This window comes from Culex quinquefasciatus, chromosome 3 (genome assembly GCF_015732765.1).
Source record: "Culex quinquefasciatus strain JHB chromosome 3, VPISU_Cqui_1.0_pri_paternal, whole genome shotgun sequence".
In the NCBI taxonomy this organism is placed as follows: domain Eukaryota; kingdom Metazoa; phylum Arthropoda; class Insecta; order Diptera; family Culicidae; genus Culex; species Culex quinquefasciatus.
The window spans coordinates 48,453,004-48,477,309 of NC_051863.1; the positions used below are offsets into that span (position 1 = coordinate 48,453,004).

At 35.2% G+C, this 24,306-nt stretch overlaps 1 protein-coding gene across 5 annotated transcripts in view; it reads left to right on the forward strand.

Annotated features, from left to right (window-relative positions):
• Positions 1–17,733: 17,733 nt before the first annotated feature.
• The window catches only part of LOC6036925 (putative epidermal cell surface receptor), a 108,507-nt gene continuing 101,934 nt past the window's right edge, over positions 17,734–24,306 (forward strand). For 3 of the 5 annotated variants that reach the window (XM_038262450.1, XM_038262455.1, XM_038262456.1), the window contains exon 1: positions 17,734–17,878. The gene's annotated coding sequence lies outside the window, so the exon portion shown is untranslated. Of the gene's footprint in view, positions 17,879–17,917; positions 18,022–18,256; positions 18,426–24,306 lie in introns of those variants that run through there. The other 2 variants (XM_038262453.1, XM_038262452.1) reach the window with 2 other exon arrangements.

Below are 24,306 nucleotides of genomic sequence, written 5' to 3' on the forward strand. Positions count from 1 at the left end.
GCAAATTTCAAAAATAGTAAATAAAAGACGCTTTACTCTTCATAAAATCGATAGTTTGATAAGTTAATACTAAAACTGCCGGTTGGAATAAATTTTTGCGATCAACGAATATAAACAAATAGAAAACAGGACACCACGTAACCGATTAAAATGAAATTAAAACAATAACTTAAACGAACTAAACCTTTGGCGTGCCTTCCAATCAACGATGATAAAAGAAGAAGAAATAAAATATCAAATAAAAGGCTCCGAAAAACACGTTGCAGAGTAACCGCGAGGTCTCACTGGTCTATCCTAAATGTCAGCGTGTCTTTCGGTAAAATGAATTTTTCACCGTGAAAATTTAACACATTATTTGAAAAATAATTGCTAAATTTACCCGGCGCCGTACCTTCTGATCAACGGTGATATAGGAAGGGCTTTTAAAATCACAAAACAATTAATGTAACATTAATTAACGCACAAAAAAACACCAATCACTGAAAAAATGACACTCGAAACACGAATAAACCTGCAAGGCGTGCGCACTGCCCCACCATCCAATTCGACTCTGCTTTGAAAAATCTAAAATTATGCTTAAGTTAGCCTACATGGAAAAAGACAAATCGCGAAATGGTTATAAGAGGAGGAAATCAACTCGCGAGAACTCAGCTTTCTCCTCTATTGTGAATTTGAAAACCACCATACTCATGAATATGTTTTTTCGTGACTCTCAAATTCATGAACAGCAAAAAATTTGAAACTGAAATTGTTTTTTATTCTGTGTAGTTTTCGTAACTCTGATCTTGCTGATCTTATTTTTTCTCTTGTTAGAGCTTATAAGCAGTACTCAGAACAAGATCGCCGTCGATCTTGTTCGGGGAAATTCGTCGAAAATCGACGAAGACCATCTAAACAGTGCCCTCGAGCTGTCAAATGACGTCACGGCGTAAAATCTAATCGTAGCCAAACTGAAAAATCGCATGATCGCAATCGTTGATCTCCTTTAGTAAGTTAAAGTAATTTTTTCCCAGACCCATGAAGAGTATCGGGGCCGCATTTCCAAAGTGTTTTCAGTGGCTAATTCATAACTTAGTGTTAACATGTTGAGGTTAATGTTAAACATGCCATAGGTCGCCTCCCTAAGGTGTCGTGATAGGGTCTAGCTTGTGGTGATACACTACCTTTGATTTACTAAGCAATCGAATCGAAGGGAAAAGAAAAGATCACCAGTTGTGTTGGTCCGAGCCGGGATTTGAACCCCGATCTACCGCTTACGAGGCGAAAGCGTGACCACCAACACCATGATAAATATGATGCTTCCGCTATCTTGACATTTTTGACGGCGATCTTTCGTTTGAGTGTTCAGCAACACAGCATCCGAACCGGAACAAGTACCGGTCATCCTATACGGGATTATGCTAAATTGAATTGAAATTACTTTCCCAGGGACTTTCTTGTTGTGTAGAGTTCGTACATTCATTCAGAGAAATCTCGCACCCACGTGAAGCACCGGGGAGGTTGAATTTCATTATCGGAAGGTATCTAGAGGGGGGCGGCGGAGAAGAGGGTGCACCTTTTGAGCGCAAATGACGCCAACTTTACAGTTGTACACACTTGAAAGCGACTCTGCCATTTCTATGCTGCTGCTTTTCTAGTGGGAGAAGGAGCTTTTCTGTACGGTTCCTGAATATGGTTGCACTAATGGCTTGTTGCCTTTCAACCGTCTTTGGAGTACGTGATATGGATGTAGTTTTCTTGCTGCTCGAATTGGCTTGCCAATGCTGTAGCGGAGCGGAGGTTCATATTAAAATGGCACGTGTTGAGCTTTCCTGGGAGCTCATTTCAAAGTTGAGACGACTTATACAGGTATGGTAATAAGTGTTATGAAGCGGAACACTTTGTTAGAATAAACTATTCGTTTTTCTTGTAAATGCTTTTGAGTTACGTGGAAACGACTCGTTACATGTTTTATTGAGCAAAACATTGTTGTTCCAACACAGTGAATTCCAGGAGTAGATTTTCATCTCGGACAAACGCGAGCAGCAAAGACACAGCTCAAAGGATTAATCGTAGCATCTAGGGGCATCTTTTGAGTTGGAAAAACAGTGACCTGTTTTTCCTCACAACTGATATCCTTTGCTTCTTCCGCGAAAACAAAATAATGAAAACCGTGAAAACTCTTTTTTCCTTTCTCGTGTCCAGCAAATTCTTATCGTTGGCAGGAACAGCAATATCCTTTCCGGCTGACGATTCTACTGCTGTCGTAGTCATGGTTCCGGACCTCGGACGTCTCTATGTTGTGTTGCACCTTCTGGGTGATAAGAATCACGATGAGTTCCAGGAACAGCTACCTCTGTTTCGTATTTTTCATTCGATGCAACGAGCAAAAAAAAAGTATGCTGCTTGAAAACTCCAGTTGAAACGAGTTCTACAGCCGGCAAGCCGGCATATCGGTGCAAAGTTTTGCTGCTGGCTGGAACTAATTAATTTAATTAGAAAACTTGTATCATCAGCTTGATACCTGCAATGAGGAAGAGACACGCTGACGCTGCAGGCCGACAATGACTGCGTGATGAGGTCTTATTACAGTGAAGGATATTTGAAATAAATCCTAGCATTTAATTTAATGTGTTTTTTGCTGGAAATAAATATTGCACACATAAAACCATCAACTTTCCCCGAATAGAATGAGTTTTCACTTCGCATAACGAAAAATTTTGAAAACCACGGTAAAATGTTGTGGCTTTTCAGCTCAAAAACATTTTGATTGAAGCGAAACTATGTTTGCAGGCATTCACAATGTTCCAAAACTACTTTATCCCAACAATTTTGGGTTTTCTACACTCCTTTCACTAAGCTGGTCTAGTCACTCACTTTCTAAAAATGTGTGGCTATAAACAAAACAACCCTAGTAACAATGTAGGTTTTAAGTAGGCCATAAAGCCTATTTAAGTTGGATGAGGGTTTTCAGAACCCTGATAAAACCTGTAAGTTTAAAAATGTTACTAGGAATCAGTATCAATGTAAATATCAATTTCCCATAAAACCATATATTTAAAAAAAACAATTTGAAAAATCATCAAAACTTATGAAAAAATCAATGAAGCAGTCTGAGTAGGGAAAGCAGTTTTTAGAGCACTTTTATAGCTTCAAATTTGAAAACCGAAGAAGGGTAGCGTAGCCATCAATGAGAATTTAGTTATTTTTTTGTTTAATTTAGTTGAATTTGACCAAATTAGTTAAATTAAGTTGTATTAAGTTAAATTTAGTAAAATTAAGTAATATTAAGATAAAATAAGTAAAATTAAGTGAAATTGAGTAAATTTTAGTAAAATTAAGTATATTTTAGTAAAATTAGGAAAAATTATGTATAATTAAGTAATCTTTAGTCAAATTAAGTAAAATTGAGAAAAGTTAGGTAAAATTTAGTTAAATTAAGTAAAATTAAGTCAAATTTAATATTAATTAAGTAAAATAAATATGTTAAATTAAGTGTAATGGTTTTATATTTAGGATAATTTTGTTGAATTTAGTAAAATTTACGTACATTCATTTAAATTTTCCTGCATTTGGCAGAATTTTGTTAAATTTATTGTAATTTGGTAAAATTTCGTTAAATAAAGTTGTATTAAATTAAATTATGTTAAATTAAGTTAAATTAAGTAAAATTAAGTTTAATTAAGTTAAATTACATTAAATTAAGTTAAATTAAGTAAAATTAAGTTAAATTAAGTTAAATTAAGTTAAATTAAATTAAATTAAGTTAAATTAAGTTAAATTAAGTTAAATTAAGTTAAATTAAATTAAATTAAATTAAATTAAGTTAAATTAAGTTAAATTAAGTTAAATTAAGTTAAATTAAGTTAAATTAAGTTAAATTAAGTTAAATTAAGTTAAATTAAGTTAAATTAAGTTAAATTATGTTAAATTAAGTTAAATTAAGTTAAACTAAGTTCAATTTATTTTAATTAAGTTCAATTAAGTTTAATTTAGTTCGAATAAGTTAAATTAAGTTAAATAAAAAAAAAGTTAAATTAAGTTAAATTAAGTTAAATTGAGTTAAATTAAGTTAAATTAAGTTAAATTAAATTAACTTAAGTTCAAATAAGTTCAATTATGTTAAATTAAGTTAAATTACATTAAATTAAGTTTAATTAAATTAAAATATATTAAATAAAGGTAAATAAATTTAAATAAAGTTAAATAAAGTTTAATTAATATAAATTAAGATCAATTAAGTTCAATTAAGTTATATTAAGTTAAATTACGTTAAATTAAGTTTAATTAAGTTAAAATATATAAAATAAAGTTAAATAAAGTTAAATTAGGTTAAATTACGTTAAATCAAGTAAAATTAAGTAAAATTAATTTAAACTAAGTTAAATTAAGTAAAATTAACATAAATTAAGATTAATTAAGTTAAATTAAGTTAAATCAAGTTAAATTAAGTTAAATTAAGTTAAATTAAGTTAAATTAAGTTAAATTAAGTTTAATAAAGTTAAATTAAGTAAAATTAAGTAAAATTAAGTAAAATTAAGTAAAATTAAGTAAAATTAAGTAAAATTAAGTAAAATTAAGTAAAATTAAGTAAAATTAAGTAAAATTAAGTAAAATTAAGTAAAATTAAGTTAAATTAAGTTTTATTAAGTTTAATTAAGTTCAATTAAGTTAAATTAAGTTAAATTAAGTTAAACTAAGTTAAATTAAGATTAATTAAGTTAAATTATGTTAAATTAAGTAAAATTAAGTAAAATTAAGTTTAATTAAGTTTAATTATGTTGAATTAAGTTAAAATAAGTAAAATTAGGTAAAATGAAGTTATATTAAGTAATATGAAGTTAAATGAAGTGAAATTAAGCTAAATTAATTTAAATTAAGTTAAATTAAGTTTTTTTTAGTTAAATTAGGTGAAATTAAGTTAAATTTAGTTAAATTGAGATTAATTAAGATAAATTAAGTTAAATTAGGTTGGATCAAATAAATAAGTTCAATCAAGATAAAGAAAGCTACATTAGGTCAAATTAAGAGTAATTTAATTAAATTTAGTTGAATTTGGTAATTTTTGGAGAAATTTAGTTAAATTTGGTTAAATAAATTTAGTGAAATGAAGATTATTATTTAAATAAAGTTAAAACTAGCCAAATTAGCAACCATTAGAAAAATATAAAATAAAACCAGCAGAATTCAGTTACATATAAAAACGAGGTTCATTTAGTTCAATTTAATTTAATTTCGGGAAATATAGTTAAATTTAGTTGAGATCAGTTCAATTTTGGTAAATTTAGTAAAGTTTTGTTGAATTTAGTGAAATTTAGGTTAAATTAAATGTAGTTTGGTTTAAGGTTAAATAAAGTTCATTTTTCAAATATGTTAATAATTGATAGGATTAGCAAAAATCAGGAAAAAAAATAAACGAGTAGAAAGAGGTTTGGGTGCTCTCCCCCCATTCAAGCCTTTGGACTCCTAGGTTCGAGCAGAAACGTCGTTAATGTGGATGGTTTGTGTTGGTTTGTGTTTGAACATATAGTGTTCACATATCGTTCTTCGTTCGATCTCATAATCCGGACAAAACCATATTTACTGGTAATAATGTACATATCTTTAGCATAGTGCAAATTTAAACCCTTCAAACTTTAAATTAGCTTCTCATTCACTCTTCTATTTGTGTGTGTGTGTGTGTGTGTGTGTGTGTGTGTGTGTGTGTGTGTGTGTGTGTGTGTGTGTGTGTGTGTGTGCAACCAATTAAACGGGACCACGCGGTCGCTTCTTACAAATTGAGTTGTTTCCATGTATTTTTAGATCTTCATTCTATACATGCAAATAACTCGCATAGGCATTTGGAAGGTGTTAGCTCTGCCGAGCTTCGGTGACCCATTTCTACGCTGGCTAGCCGAGCGCGAGGTTCTTCAGCTTTATCGACAAGCCCCGCCCTGAAGAACGTTTGCACCAATCGCCTTGTCCTCAAATAGACAAGGACCCAGCGCGTATATAGTTGATAGTAACAGTATTCCTGATTCCAGTCATCGCTCACCAAGCTGTGATGGCGTAGTGGTTAGCATTTTTACTTGCCAATCCAAAGGACGGGGGATCGAACCCCGACTCGGGCGACTTTGATTTTTCGTTCATGTTCAGAGTTTCAAGATTAATATTTCCTATGAGCAGTTCTCTAGGATTTCGGTCATTCGATTTTTTTTTGTATTTTTTAATCCGGCTAAAACTTTTTTGGTGCCTTCGGTATGCCCAAAGAAGCCATTTTGCATCATTAGTTTGTCCATATAATTTTCCATACAAATTTGGCAGCTGTCCATACAAAAATGATGTATGAAAATTCAAAAATCTGTATCTTTTGAAGGAAATTTTTGATCGATTTGGTGTCTTCGGCAAAGTTGTAGGTATGGATACGGACTACACTGAAAAAAATGATACACGGTAAAAAAATATGGTGATTTTTTTTATTTAACTTTTTATCACTAAAACTTGATTTGCAAAAAAACACTATTTTTATTTTTTTTTTATATGTTTTAGAGGACATAAAATGCCAACTTTTCAGAAATTTCCAGGTTGTGCAAAAAATCATTGAGCGAGTTATGAATTTTTGAATCGATACTGATTTTTTCAAAAAATCGAAAAATTGGTCGAAAAATTTTTTTAACTTCATTTTTCGATGTAAAATCGAATTTGCAATCAAAAAGTACTTTAGTGAAATTTTGATAAAGTGCACCGTTTTCATGTTAAATCCAGTTTTAGGTGACTTTTTTGAAAATAGTCGCAGTTTTTCATTTTTAAAAAATAGTGCACATGTTTGCCCACTTTTGAAAAACATATTTTTGAAAAGCTGAGAATATTGAATGTTTAGCCCTTTTGAAATGTTAGGCTTGATTTGAAAATTTTGAAAATATTGTTTTCGAAAAGATCGGAAAATTTTACAAATGTTTCATATATTAACATTGAAAATCGGACCATTAGTTGCTGAGATATCGACATTGAAAAATGGTGGGCTGTTTGGGTGAGACTTAGAAAACATCAATTTTCCTGTTTTAAAACCTTTGCATTGTAATATCTCAGCAAATAAAGGTCGTATCAACAAAGTCCGAAGAAGTAAAATATCGAGAATTTTCTCAGCATTTCAAAAATATTTTGTTCAAAGGTGGGCAAACATGTGCACTATTTTTAAGAAATGAAAAACTGCGACTATTTTCAAAAAAGTCACCTAAAAATGGATTTAACATGAAAACGGTGCACTTTATCAAAATTTCACTAAAGTACTTTTTGATTGCAAATTCGATTTTACATCGAAAAATGAAGTTGAAAAATTTTTTCGACCAATTTTTCGATTTTTTGAAAAAATCAGTATTGATTCAAAAATTCATAGCTCGCTCAATGATTTTTTGCACAACCTGGAAATTTCTGAAAAGTTGGCATTTTATGTCCTCTAAAACATATCAAAAAATAAAAAAAAATTAAAATAGTGTTTTTTTGCAAGTCAAGTTTTAGTGATAAAAAATTAAATAAAAAAATCACCATATTTTTTTACCGTGTATCATTTTTTTCCAGTGTAGGTCGTATCCATACCTACAACTTTGCCGAAGACACCAAATCGATCAAAAATTTCCTTCAAAAGATACAGATTTTTGAATTTTCATACATCATTTTTGTATGGACAGCTGCCAAATTTGTATGGAAAATTATATGGACAAACTAATGATGCAAAATGGCTTCTTTGGGCATACCGAAGGCACCAAAAAAGTTTCAGCCGGATTAAAAAATACAAAAAATAAAATTGAAGAAAAAAGACCGATTTCGTAGAGAATTGCTCCTATACTTTCTCGTTGGGAGCAGATGGGAATCGAACCCAGGACCATTCGCTTAGAAAGCGAACACCGTAACCAGTCAGCCACGGCCGCTCCTTCATTCACTCTTCTATTTGACACCAAATTTACTCTCAAGCGAACTCCGACTCAGCAAACTTTTCCTTCAACTCCAGACGATATCAACCGTTTCTTTGTTCAGTTCTGGTCAAGGTGGTCTATGTAAAGGCGAACAAGTTAAAAAAAACTGCTTTTTTAAGTTTAGTTTTTACTTTTCTTTAAATTGACTTTGCATAAACAAAAACATAACATTGTAGAAACTCACCTTAAAAACAATGTCTTGGCATAATCCATATAGGAGCGAGCATGTGATGTCACCGCACCTCCCCGCGGTGCTAAGCTGTCTGAGCCAGTTTCCAACATCAACGCGTTCCCTCCAGCGGAAGGAGAAAACTTTTCCCACAAAAGGAAAAGAACCGGGCGCTGACATCTGTTGCTCGCAGCGATGGCTTTCGTCCGACCTGAACTCTTCCTTTTTTTTATTGGACAAGTTTTATTGTTTATTCCCCCGGGGGAGGGAAAAACTGCAAGGAATAAGGAGACATCTAAACATCTTGAGAAAAGGAGTAAATGCCTTCTTGGTTGACTCTTGTGGTTTAGAGGTGGGCTGAGGGGCGTGCAGTTGTCACCTTTTGTGCAGTAGCATTTTTATTTATTTATGCAGTACTCTCGTTAGAACAACGGAAACATTAAAGATGGGCAATGTACTGATATGTGCATGTGATATGTGCATCAACTTCCTTAGCTCGTATCTGTAACATCAATCATACATTTAAAAAAGTTAATGAAAAATCACAAATATTGCACTGTTGAAAATGGCAGCGACCTTTATTTTGACCCTATTTTAAGAAATTCGCTTTATTTTTTTTACTTCTTTCTGAAGTACCAGTAAGTTATTATCACAAAGCATCAAACGCCAATCACAATAAGCTAGATTAGCTAAATCAAACCACAACAAAAGTCCCAATCTGTGCCGATAAATCCGTGTAATACTATTTAATCCCCATAATTAGTACGGCTCATTCACGCCACGTGCTGGTCAATAAGGGACCTGCACACAGGCACTTGTGTTTCCTCCCTGCAGAGGAACAAAATTTAATTACGCTCCGGTAAACCAACCACTCACTCACTGACAGGACCAACGAGGTCGTGTGGGGGTGCTGCCAGACGCCGAACGGAAGTGGGTGCGGTGTTCGTTCCCGCAGCGTTGAATAATCCATTAGCCATTTGAATAATTGAGCAGGCAAACCAGACAATCTGGGTTTTGGTAGGAAAAAAGTTATCGACTGAGGAGAAGAGTGCTTAATTTAACAGTTTTCGAACGATTTTTGATGCAATGATTGGGAAAAAAACAAGAAACATGAAACAAGAAACAAGAAACAAGAAACAAGAAACAAGAAACAAGAAACAAGAAACAAGAAACAAGAAACAAGAAACAAGAAACAAGAAACAAGAAACAAGAAACAAGAAACAAGAAACAAGAAACAAGAAACAAGAAACAAGAAACAAGAAACAAGAAACAAGAAACAAGAAACAAGAAACAAGAAACAAGAAACAAGAAACAAGAAACAAGAAACAAGAAACAAGAAACAAGAAACAAGAAACAAGAAACAAGAAACAAGAAACAAGAAACAAGAAACAAGAAACAAGAAACAAGAAACAAGAAACAAGAAACAAGAAACAAGAAACAAGAAACAAGAAACAAGAAACAAGAAACAAGAAACAAGAAACAAGAAACAAGAAACAAGAAACAAGAAACAAGAAACAAGAAACAAGAAACAAGAAACAAGAAACAAGAAACAAGAAACAAGAAACAAGAAACAAGAAACAAGAAACAAGAAACAAGAAACAAGAAACAAGAAACAAGAAACAAGAAACAAGAAACAAGAAACAAGAAACAAGAAACAAGAAACAAGAAACAAGAAACAAGAAACAAGAAACAAGAAACAAGAAACAAGAAACAAGAAACAAGAAACAAGAAACAAGAAACAAGAAACAAGAAACAAGAAACAAGAAACAAGAAACAAGAAACAAGAAACAAGAAACAAGAAACAAGAAACAAGAAACAAGAAACAAGAAACAAGAAACAAGAAACAAGAAACAAGAAACAAGAAACAAGAAACAAGAAACAAGAAACAAGAAACAAGAAACAAGAAACAAGAAACAAGAAACAAGAAACAAGAAACAAGAAACAAGAAACAAGAAACAAGAAACAAGAAACAAGAAACACCAAACTCGTGCACTTCAAAACATTCAATCTTGCACAGCAAACCGACAAAGCAGTTCACACAACACTTTTGCAACATTGCAGTAAAGTTCCGCATCCTTTTTGCCGATGAGTTCGACACAATAATTACATTTATCAACAAGGATCCGCCTTGTCATGGATGTGAGCCCCCCGGGAGGATCAAAGAGCGCGCGCAAATTCTATTATTTATGTTCCATGTTGCGAAAACTGAAACTTGTGCCCAAGGTACGGTGAACTTTTCCCAACGCTGTAGCACACGCGTTTCTTTGCACAACTTGCCAAACAAAGAAGTCTTACTACTTCGTTTTCTGGAAAATTGTTTGCCACTGTTGCGGTGTTTTTGAACGTTCAGCGAAATTTTCATCTAAAAATCGATCGATTCTTGAAGGGCCAAACGTGGAGCAACTTTCAACCTTATGAAAGTCTTCTATCGGAAGCTGTCGAACGCTGTTCAAGACAGGAGTAGTAAAAATCGTTTTTTCTCAAATGAATAATCTTATTCGTATTCATGTTCACATGTCCATAAAATTTTGGCAGTTGTCTATACAAACCGGCTTTTAAAATATTCATAAATCTGAAAACTGAGGACGGATTTTCAGATAGTTTTGATGTTTTCGGAAAAAGCCTGATTATATGGATTTTCGAGCATTTCAAATGATAGGGTTGTTTAAAAAATGTTAAAGATATTTTTATTCCAAAAATCTACAAATGTTTCCAGTCTTCTTTTTCTTGAAATCAAATTTACAGGAAACTTTCTGATCTTTTCGTTTTTTTTTGTAGATGGTCAAGCTTGGCCATGACTTCTACAGGCGAAAAAATCAAATTTTGCAAAAAAAAAACATGTTTATTGGCTTTAACTACATTTGTAATGGACTTTTCGTGATTGGCGCTATTTATAATTAAGTAAATAAAATGTTTCTTTTTTTAATTATTTTCTTATTTTTATATTTCCTGACATTTAACATCAAATAGCAATTCTCTACCAAAATCGGAAATGGATTTTATTTTATTTTTTTTTATTTGGCTCAACATTTGTGAGGGCCTTCCCTATGGCCGAAGAAGCTATTTTGTGTCCTTGGTTCACCTATACAAGTCTCCATACAATTTTGGCTGCTGTCCATACAAAAATGGTACGTAAATATTCAAACAGCTGTAACTTTTGAGTAAATTTCTTCGGCAAACGTGTAGGTATTCTTGAGGACTAATGAGAAAAAACTAGTACACGGAAAAAAAATTGCCGATTTTTTATTATCTTTTTTTTCACAGAAACTCAATTTCCCAAAATACGTATTTTCGAAAAAATTTTAAATGTTTTAGAGGAGCCCTCATGGCGCTGTGGTTAGCGGCTTCGGCTGCCGATCCCTAAGTTGCTATGGGGCACGGCTTCGATTCCCGCCTTATCCTCCTGGCCTTCTATCGGATGGGGAAGTAAAACGTCGGTCCATTTGCGTAAAAGAGGTTTTGAGTGACTCACCACACATAACCTTCGGACGCCTAGAAATGAGCAGAAACTTGCAACAGAGACCACAAAAGACCCGGGGGTCGTTAAAGTGGATTGCTTTGCTTTTTAGGGGACAAACACCCGCAACTTTTGAGCCATAAAGAAGTATGGTCAAAAAATCTGCCGCCGAGTGATGCATTTTTGGAAAAAAACGAAATTTCATGCATAAACAAATTTGACCTAATTTGTTTATGTTAAATTGAATTTGCAATCGAAAAGTACTTTACAATTTTTTGATAAAAGGCTCCGTTTTCAAGATGTAGCCACCGAAAGTTTGATTTTATTGAAATATTTACAGTTTTTCGATTTTTTAAAAATAGTGATCATGTGTGTCCATTTCTAAAAATATTTTGAAAAGTACAGAAAATTTACTATAAAATTGTCTAAGAGACGTTGAAGATTGGACCTCTGGTTGCTGAGATACAGCGGCTTAAAGAAAAAGAAAAAGGAAAATTTAAATAATTTTCCGATCTTTTCGAAAACAATATTTTCAAAAAAATTTAATCAAGACTAACATTTCAAAAGGGTGTAATATTAAATGTTTAGACCTTTCAAAATGTTAGTCATGATTCAAAAAAATTTAAAATATTATTTTCGAAAAGATCGGAAAATTTTACGAATGTCATTTTTTTGTGTACGAAATTTTGATATTTTCAAAAAAATCATAACTCTGCCGATTTCGTAGAGAATTGCTCCAAATTTGAATTCTGAGACCTCATTTAAGTCCAATTTGAATAGTTGATTGCATATTCAATAATAAAATGCATTTTGTTCGGGCCGACATTTTTTCGAGTATCAAAAAAATCGAGTCTGGACTGTACTGTACAATTACATTTTGGCCAACTTGTGCCTAAACTCAAAAGTTAGCAATTTTGGTCATTTAATTTTCATAAAAAGGAGAAATTTCAAAAACGGGTATTTAACGCAATTATTTTTTTGTCTCGCTTGGAGTCGATGATTTTAGCGGATTGCAGACTAGATTTCGCCATGTAGTGTGATTGGTTGCCTAAGTCCAAGTTGCCTAGGAATTGATACATGGGAATATAACCTATTCCAACTGAATCAGATTCTCACCACCCATTGTCAGCCACTCCCATTTACACCGTGCATCAGGAACAAGGAAAGAGATTTGAAAGACAGGAAGTGTTTATGGTCAACTTTTTTAAGGGGATAACTATTTTTCTGAGAAGTCTAAGCAATATCTACAATTTGCCGAAGACACCAAATCGATTAGAAAATTCGTTCTCAAGATACAGATTTTTGAGTACTTTATTAGTTTTTTTTTGTTTTTATGGAAAGCTGCCAAAATTGTATGGTGATTTGAATGAACGAACCAATGATACAAAAAAATCCAATAAACTTGCTCAATCTTGGTAGGATTGCTCTATTATGATGGTTTTCGTTTTTCATGTTGATTATTTCTGTGTTTAATGTTATTGGTGCTGAAAAAGTAATCAACATTCTAAATTTTGAAAATTAGCTTTAAAGGCCAGGGCCGAGGGATTTTTTATCCAACCATTAAAATGGATTTTTTAGAAAGTATTCTTGAAAGATAATTTTTAAGTTTATATTCATTTGTTTTATATATTTTTAAAGTTCAAAATCAACCCACTTCCTTTTTTGTACCCATCAAACAAAGCGTAAAATATCGCTGCTCTTTACCATTGTTGTCTGCAATCGGAACTTCATTATTAGCATTAACAAGTGTAACATAATATATTCCACTCACTTCCAGGCGGGAACAAAGCGAGTAAATGCGTGGCGTGTGAAACTTTATGAGAATTGCAGTTACATCGTAAAACGACGTAAGCGACATTTCACATTTATATTTCATAAAACCATACGTTTTCTAAGACACTTTCGCCACATTGCTAGATTAAGCGACCGGCAGCAGCAGCGAGAAACCCATCAAATGAATTGATATAACCTTTCCGGTTGACTGGCTATCCACTTTGCAGACTTCATCCGGCCACCACAATCCGTTGGTGGTTGTTCCTCCGGGGAATCCTTCCCACCCCACTCACATACCATACATGTGTGAGCAACGGAAGTCGTAAGAGGTTAGGTGTCTGTCATAAAGTGGGAAAGTGATTGATTGTGCAATGCTGGATATGGTATTTCCGGTCATGGGTCCGCTCTTTGACCTCGCCGTCCCGGGGGGCGTCAAGGATAATTGTGGACTGAGTGGAATCGGCTGCGGATGCTCAGTTTCCGGAGTCCGGTCTGTAGAGACAGAGAAAGCGAGGGATTGAGTTGAAGAGCTGGTTTCCGAGAAATCGACAAGGGTAATCAATATGGCTCCAACACTTGTGGTTTTGAAGAGGATGTGGTTGAGCGAAGAGGAAAAGAAAATTGATATGATCTGCAGTACAATCAACCGATGGATTGCAAAAAAAAACAACCGCAAACGTAGAAAATAGCTACCTCTCATCATTTCTTAAAGCAAAAATCATCCAGGGATGCCACTTGGTTTTTTTAAATGTCTGTAAAAAAGTCTGTGTATGTCTGTGCATTTGTCTAAAATTCAAATATATCAATGCACAGTCATTGAAATACATCACAAATTGCATTTTAAGCATATGAAGACTAACGAAATAAGTTTCGACAAACAAAAAATTACAAAATATTAATTTAATGAAGTTTTTTAAAAGTCTGTGCCCCTCAAAAATGTCAAGCACAAGCTCAAAAGTCTGTGAAACACAGACAAATCTGTGCATCTGGCATCCCTGTTGGTGGCAGACATAGTAAAGGAAATCTGCCATTTTGAAATGGGTCATTGGAAGCAGCGCGATGGCTGTCACCATGTAATACCCGGGACTGAGATAAGCTGTATAGGCATAAGCCAAGTCTGATACAAAATAAACATTCCCATAATTTCGCTGCCACACACACAAGATTTCGTCTCCGTCGTGCAAACTTGTCGTACGTGCATTTTAGGCCAAATTGAGTTAGGATCGCCATTTTGTGCAGCTCACAATGCCTCACCTTTTGACCTTTACAGATCCCCAAAATTCGATTTTAGTCCTGAAACAAAGTCATCAAAAGCTCAAAATCACTCCAAGTGTTTTGGAGGCACTTTGAAATAACAAACTTACAACATTATTATTATATGCTTCATCAAAAATCAATCAAACTTATAGTAGATTAATGGGGTGTACGGACATTGTTTGGCCTAAACTTCGGACTTTAATTAGTTAATTATTTTTTGTAATTTTTTGATTACATTTTTTTCACAAATCAATGGGCAAGTCGGGGTCGTAATGAGGACATTCTCCCGCGTCGATTGATATATAAAACGTTACTTAATCCACCGTAGGGTGGTTGATGCCTTCCTAAGAATAACATAGTTTTGTTTTTGGTAAAATAAAAATGTCCAACCTACAAATCTAGAGTTTTTTTTTAAACGTCCCATGAACAAAAAAATAAATTTATGCTTTTTGGGTGTTTTTAAAACCGCCTTGTGTCAGGAGTAATCAGAAATACTTAAAAAGCAAAAAATTATTTTTTTTTTATAAGGTTGGTACAAATATTTTTAAAAGTTTTTGGCCCGAAAAATCAGGGGGCAAAAAAATTATTTTTACAATAAACTTCAAAATTTCAATGAAAATTCAAGTGCAACCAACTGAAATCAAATTAAACTACATTCTCCTACGTTTAAAATCATTTTTAGCATGTTTGGGTTTATTAAAAAATCTTAAGATTTTTTGAAAATTTTCGATGCAAAATCTTTTTTTTCGATACAATTTTTGTTTTTGTCAGATCTTAGATATTTTGAAAAAAAAAATGATTGCAAAACAACTGAACTAGTGTAAAATGCATTTTAAAACACTTTTTTCATTTAAATGTGAAGACTATGGCTTGTTATTTAAATTTTTATATTTTTTTTATTTTTTTGCCCCCCGCCCTTGACCTCGGCCAGGGCCGAGGGACAAAAACTTTTTTAAATATTTGCATCGGCCTAAGACCTTTTAAAAAAAAAATTACAAATCTTCTCTAATTATAAATTCATAAACTCATAACTAGGGTTAGTGAAATTTCACGATTTCGCGAACAGCGTGAAATCCGCAAAATTTGCCTATTTCCGCGAAATTCCGTGAAATTATATGTTTGTGTGAAAATGTAACGATTTTTCTCAAAATAATTTATTAAACTCAAAAAATAATAAAAATAATCCTGTGAACTAATGTAGAATTAAGCGAGTGAATACCCTGGTTTAATTACTAATATAGGGTTAGTGGTTTTTGAAATTCATTAAATTTATCAATTTTCTCAAATCATATTTTTTAAATAACGAACGAAGTTGACTTCATAGCTGTCGGCCACCATTGCTAGTGCCAACCACTAGTGTCTTCCTTTTTATCTAAAAGGACTTCGCCGCCCTGGGCTCCTAAGTGTATGAATGTATGGCACGGAGCGACGGCGCCGAATACCCTTATTTACACAAAGAAGGCGACCTCTGGATTGTGAGTCCAGTGCGCGGTCCGATTGATCCACACAGAAAAAAATAATGTAAATTTGGAAGCTTTAATTTTGGAAGGTTGAATATTACCTCTTTTATGATGTAATTTTACCTCAACTTAGACTGAAAAAGTGACATTACACCAGAAAAGTGGTAAAATTACACATTTCCAGAGGTAAAATTACACCTTTTTTCTGACATAAAAGATGTACCCCTTCCCAGATGTAATATTACCATGATTTTTTTTCTGTGCACACGGGCGGGCAAATATTTTAAATAACACCTTAATAAATATTTTATCCAAAAAGACTGTTTAATTAAATTTTATTAGTTTTCAATTAAAAAGCTTGAATATATATATGGGGACCATCCACAAACCACGTGGACACGGGTTTTCTCACAAAACCAACCTTTTTACGATCTTCCGGACTTTCTTCAAAATGGTTTTTTTAGCTTTTGAAGTACTTTACTAAACTTCATAATTTTAAGTAGGGACTTATGGGACCCCAAGACGAAACGAATGAAACCAAAACGGTCAAAATCGGTTTTGCCAGTTTTGAGATAATTGAGTGAGAATGTCTGTGCATTTGTTTAAAATTTAAATATATTAATTTAGTGTTATAGAAATCCATCCGAAATTGCGTTTTTAAGCATTTTAAGACAAAATAAGTAAGTTTTGGATGATATTTTTATAAATTATTTATATATTGAAGCGTTTCAAAAGTCTGTGTACCTCAAAAAATGTCTGACACGTGCTCAAATGTCTGTAAAACACAGACAAATCTATGCATATGGCCTGAGGATTAATGCCTATTTGCATTAATCTGAACAATGTTCGTCGAAGTCTTGATGAAAAATTAGAGTGTTTACTATTTAAAAATCTTCATATCGAGAAATTAAAAGTGAGAGTGTGTGCGTGCAACATGGAGTTAAACTTTTCTAAGTGCCATGAGAACCTTCACAGCAACTGCACAGAAAGTTTAACACCATGATGCACACACTCTCACTTTTAATTTCTCGATTATTAGGCTCTCCAATGGTAAACATTCGCACCTCGCCTGCCTCTCACGTGGGTCTCGTGGCGCAGGGGTAGCGGCTTCGGCTGCCGATCCCGATGATGCTATGAGACGCGGGTTCGATTCCCGCCTTATCCACTGAGCTTCTATCGGATGGTGAAGTAAAACGTCGGTCCCGTTTTCTCCTGTCTCGTCAGAGGCGCTGGAGCAGAAATCCCACGTTAGAGGAAGGCCATGCCCCGGGGGGCGTAGTGCCAATAGTTTCGTTTTCGTTTTTTTTTCTGCCTCTCACGCGCAACTCAACGAATCGCTTCGCCGATTGCCTGCGCAAAGGCGTATTCATCCAGTCCGGCTTCGTCAAATCCTCTCTTTCCAAGCAAGAAGCAGCTCAAACATACCGACCGTGCTCTCTCAATTCTACCAACCGGCATGCGCGATGCCGGTTCCTCCACCACCCCCCTTCGTCATGTTTCGTTATGCTGAGACCCCAAACACTCTCTTTTGTTCTCTTCGCTTGCTCTCTCTCCGTCGTGATTTGTTTGTTACGCGCTCGCAATTTCTTGGCTTGCTTCGATGCTTCTTCGTGCTCACCTGTGTTGATGATGCCACGCGCAGCAACAAGTTGCTTCCTTCTCATCCTCCAGCTGCTCTCAGTTGAGATTTGACCGTTGATCGTGTCGGTTGCGCGCCGATTCCGCGGACGATTCCTCCACGTGTGTGTGTGTGCCGTGTCGCCACCGAGATTTGCGGTTGTGTTTGTGTTTTGGTGTTGCGAAGGGGTTCTGTCACCGCGTCTCAAGAAGGTGAGTCGAGCAGTTTCGGCGATCGATCGTGATCTTCTCGGAGATCGCGCTTGTGCTATAGTTCTTCGCGGGTGGAAGCTTCGGAGAAGACTCGGCTGAGTGGATCGATGTTCCCAGGCCTTAAGAGGTTTGGCATGCCGAAAGTGAGTTAAGCCGCGGGAAAACTTGTGTAACGATACTCGCTGGGGACGTTTGCTTTTGTGACCAAGGTGCCCTTTTCGGAGGTCTGTTTCGGCGCGGACTGATGGAACATTCCGTAATGGAGCAAGGTGTTTTATGAGGGAAGGTATTCTTCCATCGACGTGAACAAACAGAGTGCCTAGTGTGAGAACAGCTTGGTTTTGTTTGGTAAATATTTCGGGTGGTAAATTAACATTCATGAATAGATTTGACTTTTTTTCGTCGTCGTCGTCGACTTGTGTCACTTTGAGAAGCTTTCCGAGGCGTTTAAGTCCCACCTGAAGCGAAGTGCGTGATCATTCGCGCTTGCGGGGAAATGAAAGTTGAACGTTGCTGAACAAATCTCAACCAACCAGCAGTAGAAAGTGTGAATAGACTCTGTCATTTTGGACATACGCTGCGCGCCAGTCAAATGACTGCGCGAAGATGATATCGCGCGCGAGTTGGCAATAGTAAACGTACAATATCTGCAAAGTCGTCGCCGAGAAGCAACGCGGAAACGGGTTTTGGACAGTTTTTCCGGCCCGCTCGGAGTCCGGACATTGAAGCGGGAAGTGATCAAGCGTAGCGTCTTCGCTTTGACGGATGATTGGACGGACGCGCACCATCGAAGAAGACGAGAGCTCTGTTTTCCAATTTCTCCAATTTCAGTTGGTGGAAGTTTTCGCACGCGCACGCGCAATTTTCTTGTTTTGTTTGGAACGCAGGTTGATGGAGAGGTGCAAACTGTTTTTGAAAAAAAAAAAAAAAAAACGTTGCATGAAATTTGAACACTTTGATCGTTATTCCTAATATCATGAACGCTTGTTCACGATTTTGGAAACTAATTTTATTGCGTCACACAGCAAACAAATCCAATGCTTGCAAAAGCATGCACATTACCTTTGTATTAAAAGTCACTTAATACTAAACACTGCAAAATTGCACTCAATCCCAGGACTCACAGAGAAGACTGGCGCCTTATCAGCTACATATTTCTGAGTGTAATATTACACACCGCTGAATTAATACTTATTTTGCTGTGGACAAAACAAGTCAAACTGGCACACAAAAAGCGAAGAAGATAAAGATGACTACTCTAAACTAGAGGCACAGTCTACAACGAGGAAAACAATATGCAATTTTCTTACCAAACGAAGAAGCGCTTCTCCGGTTGATGCTTTATTGTTGTGGATTTGCGCCATCGATTTCACGTGAGGAAAATAAAAGCTCTTCGACTCTTCTTTAAGCTCTTCAGCAGCAACAACAACAACATTGGCATGCATCTTCCATCGAAAGTGCAACAGGCTGCAACAACAACAACAACACTGGCAAGCAAGTCAGCTAGTCAGAGTGTTTTCGACCAGGCCACGAGCATCGAATTGCTCGAAACACGCTAGTTGAAGAGGATTCGTGTACGACGAAAGTAAAACGTCTTCTCCAGGGTGGCCTGAAGCAGCAGCGGATACAACTCGAGCACAACATTTCATTGGGGCGTGTTGCTGTATTGTAAACAAATTTTTTTGTAACAATAATTCGAATTTTGAAACGATTGCTAGCTTAGACGAAAATCTTGTCAAGTTCATGAAATTGTATTCACACAAACAAGATAGTTTCTTAGAAACAATTTTGCCCGCACGAAAAGTTATCTCCGGAACTCAGATGCAACTGCTGCTTGGGGAAAAGTTGCAGCGGCCTGATGGGTGTCGATAACGTTACCGCTGGAGGAGGAGTAGGCCCGGGAGGAAGATGCATCCAACAGAGCAGAGTGACGAGGCAGCGGCAACGAGGAATGTTTTGCAACGCTACAGCGATTGGTATGTCCGGCATTTGGGTAATGGCCGTCGAATGCCCCATCGGGGCCCGGGGTGGAGAGCCGAACGCCTCCTTCTGCTTCATCAACTCCAGGGGCGTAAATTGCAAACAACGATATTAGCGGTGCATTAGGCGGAGAAGGAAAGGAGCCTAATGTAACGCTGTGTTGTAGAGGCGAGCTCGACCTGGCGAGTCTGGCTGTTGGTGTGCAAATTGTCAGACAACCTAGACGGCATACCGGAGAGGTTGTTATGAAGTTTGAACAAAGTGCATATTAGTTGATTGAAGCTGATGGAGCTTAGATTGCAACATGCAAGCTAAGATTCATAGGTGTCAATGAGTTGAGGTGGGGCAAACTGCAAGTGTTTGTTTTTGATTTTACGAAAGTGAATGATCTTGTTTGATTGTTTCGACAGGTAGTCCGATATCAACACTGTTCGACTTGGTTATCCGGTGTCCTCGCCAAAGGTTTACTAAGCGATTCTTCGTGAAAAACTATTATTTTCTTGATTAATTAGAAGTCGAGTTAGAGTTCAGCGACCTGAAATTTGTAAAATGAGCTGATTCTTCTTTATCTTCTGGCCAATATTATGTAACATATTACCGGATTACTTAGTCTTATTTCAAATGATAATCTTATCTGATCTTCTACAAACCTAAACTAGAAAAAAAAAAGTTAAATTGAAATGTTTTGAAAAAACACGTCTTTTGTAAAAAATAAACTTTATTTTTCGCTGAATCTTTACTTAAAATGCAAATTATGAAAAACTAGTTTTTTATAAGTCATCTGTTCAGCTCACATTTTTCAACAAACTATATTTGTCAGTGTAAAAAATAATGCTTTCGTGTTTTTTTAACGCTCAGAAAAATATATTTAAAAAAATGTATAATCCGGTGTAATTCATAAAAATATTCGAACTAGAAATTCTTAGAGTTAGCATTGAAAAAATTAAATCGCGCAGTTTTTGCGAAAATTAATCATTTGAAAGCAACAAAAAAAACAGCAACAATATTCAAAATCTTAGCAATTCTCCCAAGAATGTTTTTTTTTGTTTGTACTTTTTCTACGACCAAAATCAAGTTGGTGTCTATAAAGTTAAACAGAATCACTACAAAAATCTTTTGAGCTATGGCATAAAATCCTGATTTTTGAAAATCGTGGACAAGAAGTCGAAGTTATTATTTTGTTTAAATTTCTAGATGAAAAATAAAATTTGCAATCCAAAGTAAGATATTGTGACTTGACTTTGTTACCTGTAAAAGTCAAGACTAAAAAGGGAAAGTGATTTTTGAATTTCGTATTTGAACGTAAGGCCGTTGCAAATATTTTTCAAAGTTTATGTCGCCCCCCCTTCAAAATCGGTCCGAAAAATCAGAGGGCAAAAAAAATATTTTTTTGTAAAAACTTCAAAATTTTAAAGGAAATAGAAGTCTAGCCAACTGAAAGCCATTAGAAATGCATTTTCCTGCGTTTAAAACCATATTGAGCATGTCTGTGATCGATCAAAAATATTTTTAATTTTTGTGAAATTCCCATGTACAGCACCGCAAAAAAACATTTTTTCGGCGAAAAAAATAAATCTCTTCAATACTTGGATATTTTGAAAACTAATGATTGCAAAACAACTGAGCAGGTGTAAAATGCATTTTAAAACACTTTTTTCATTCAAATGTTGAGACCATGGCTTGTTATTTGAATTTTATATATTTTTTATTTTTTTGCCCCCCCCCCCTCGATCCCTAAACAAAAGAAACTTTTTTGTATGGAGCGTGGACAATCGCCAACTCTCCTCCTTTCGAAAGTGTCCACGTACTCTATGGATGGCCCGAATGTGTATATTAATTTCACTGATTTTGCCTTCCTCACTAATCCTGCTCAAAAAATATACTATTCACATAAAGCTCATAGACGCACCTTCATGAAAACCTTTCGACTCAGAATCAAAAATTGAGCCGGATTTCATTTATTTAATCTAATCTAATCTAATCTAATCGAACACAAGCGCAGCCAGTCCGAAGAAAGCATCCTGGAAGAACTTGCGGTTAGATTACGCCTCAAGTCCTTTCTTGTCAATATTAATAATTGCAGTACATCCGAGTAACCCCAAAAATGTACAGCAAAAATTAAAGCGGCCAGGCCTACTGCGTTGCATTAACCGCAGAGACAGATTCGGTGAACGGATCACATTTCACAGAATCAACAGGGGAGGAAGGAGCCGGATTTCATTTATTTGTATTAAAAGTATGCCCGGATCAATCATGTGACTTATCGTTGGATAGGTATTCGGAATACCTTCCAAACGAGTCCAAACATTTGAAGATCTGGCAACACTGTCTCAAGTTATGACCAGTTAAGTGATATTTATGTACTTAAAAAAAAATCATAAGGAAGCATCCACATAGGTGGATTAAGTTAGCTTTTTTTTGTTTTCTTTTAAAAATTAATATTTCTTTGAAAATACTTAGGTTCGTTCCTTGACTACAATTTTTTCATCGAATGATTATAATATCAAATATCACAATTGTTTTTTTTTTATTAATGGTAGTGTATGCAACAAGTTGCAAAATGATTACTTTTTCAGCACGAATTGTACATTTATCAAACGGTGCCCTGCCGAGCTGGATAAATATGACGAGTGCTAATTAAAATCGAGTTTTGCAACGATCTTTTTTAGAAATTCAAAAAAAAAACATTTGAATGATTTTTAAGATAAATATTTGTTTACATCTTTAGTTGGACTTTCATGTGTTTAAGGGGTTACATACATGTAAATCGGAAAAACATGTCAGAGGTTAGTTTGAGCACACATTTAAACTTTTTTTAAATCTGTTTAGGGATATTAAAGTATACATTCCCATCTATTAACAAAATAAATTTGAAGACATTTGGTTGTATAATTGCCGAGATATTTGAAGTAAGCAGTTTAAAAAAACGGGTGCCACGATATCTCAACAATCACAGCAAAAAATCCAATGGTATAATCGCATGCAAAAGCACATCACCTTCGTCAAAATAAACACTTAATATTACATACTGCATGTGCATTTTTTACAAACATAAAAAAAAGTTTCAACCGACGGGATTCAAACCCCAGCACCAACAGTAAGGACTGGCGCCTTAGCCCACTCGGCCATCAGACCGATGTAAAGCTGAAAGAATAACCGCTTATATGAGCTTGACATTTCGGTCAAGTAGGTTTCTCATACTGGTGGGCTACATATTTCAGGGTGTAAAATTACATAAAATTGCATAAAATAATGCAATATTTATTTTACACCCAGGCCTTTCACACGCAGTCCTTTGGATTGGTAAGCAAAAATGCTAACCACTAGGCCATGACGACTTGGTGAACTTAGACTGGAATTAGGAATACTGTTACAGAGAGCGAGTTGTGGCGCTATAACCACGGCAGATAGAGTCCAGGGCATTCGTGGAAATACAATGTCCCATCCCAGAGGGTCCCGGAGTACCAAACCTTCTTAGCATGGTGCTCCCAACGAATACAACCAAATCTCGGAGCGTATGGTGGTGTGTCCCCACGCTTCTTCCTCCCCTGTCGATTCAGAATTGTGTTGTTGTTCGAACACTCAGTGCTCAAACTCAACCCAATTACGAGTCATCTCTGCGATACGGCTTTACGCAGTAGGCCTGGCCGGTTTAACGCTTGTGATGTTTCAATGCATTCTAATGCAATGGCGCACTACAAATGTTAATAAATGACAAGAAGAGTGCTAGGCGTCATCTAACCTAAAGCACTCTCCAGGATCCCTTCGAAAGATTGGCTGCGCTAGGGTCTGATTAGATTAGATTAGATTAGATGAGCCCATGAGTAAAGTACTCTGGGTAATTTCGGGATTTATCCTCTCCGTCCGCACACAGTACCATTTTACTACCGAACCGTGCTCTTTATTCTCTCGTATGCCGATGCCCAGTTCTGGGTGTTGAAAACGGATTCTTGATTTGTCTTTGGCAAAGTTGTAGGACTTCTTAGAAAAAAATAGTTATACACGGAGAAAAAAGAGTTCCCAAAATCGTGAACAAGCGTTCATGAAAATGGGAACCTCGAACAAAGTGTTCAAATCCTAGGTACGATTTTGAAAAACGTACCATGAAATTTGAACACTTTGTTCGTGGTTCCCATTTTCATGAACGCTTGTTCACGATTTTGGGAACTCTTTTTTCTCCGTGTACTAAAAAAAAAACTTTTTTAAAGAGACTTTTACACAACAAATTGGAATGCGCAAAATAACTTTTTTTTAATCTCATTTTCAGACATATTTTAGCTGACAAAAAAGAAAATTTTCGAGCTGTGGCGCAAAAATCAATTGGCAGTGCTGGCAATTCTTCGAAAAAAAAGATGCTTTTAGGAAACAATTACTATGTTTTGATTTTTATATTTGAAATCAAATTTGCAACCGAAAAGTACTTCCATAAATTTTGATATTGTGCACCG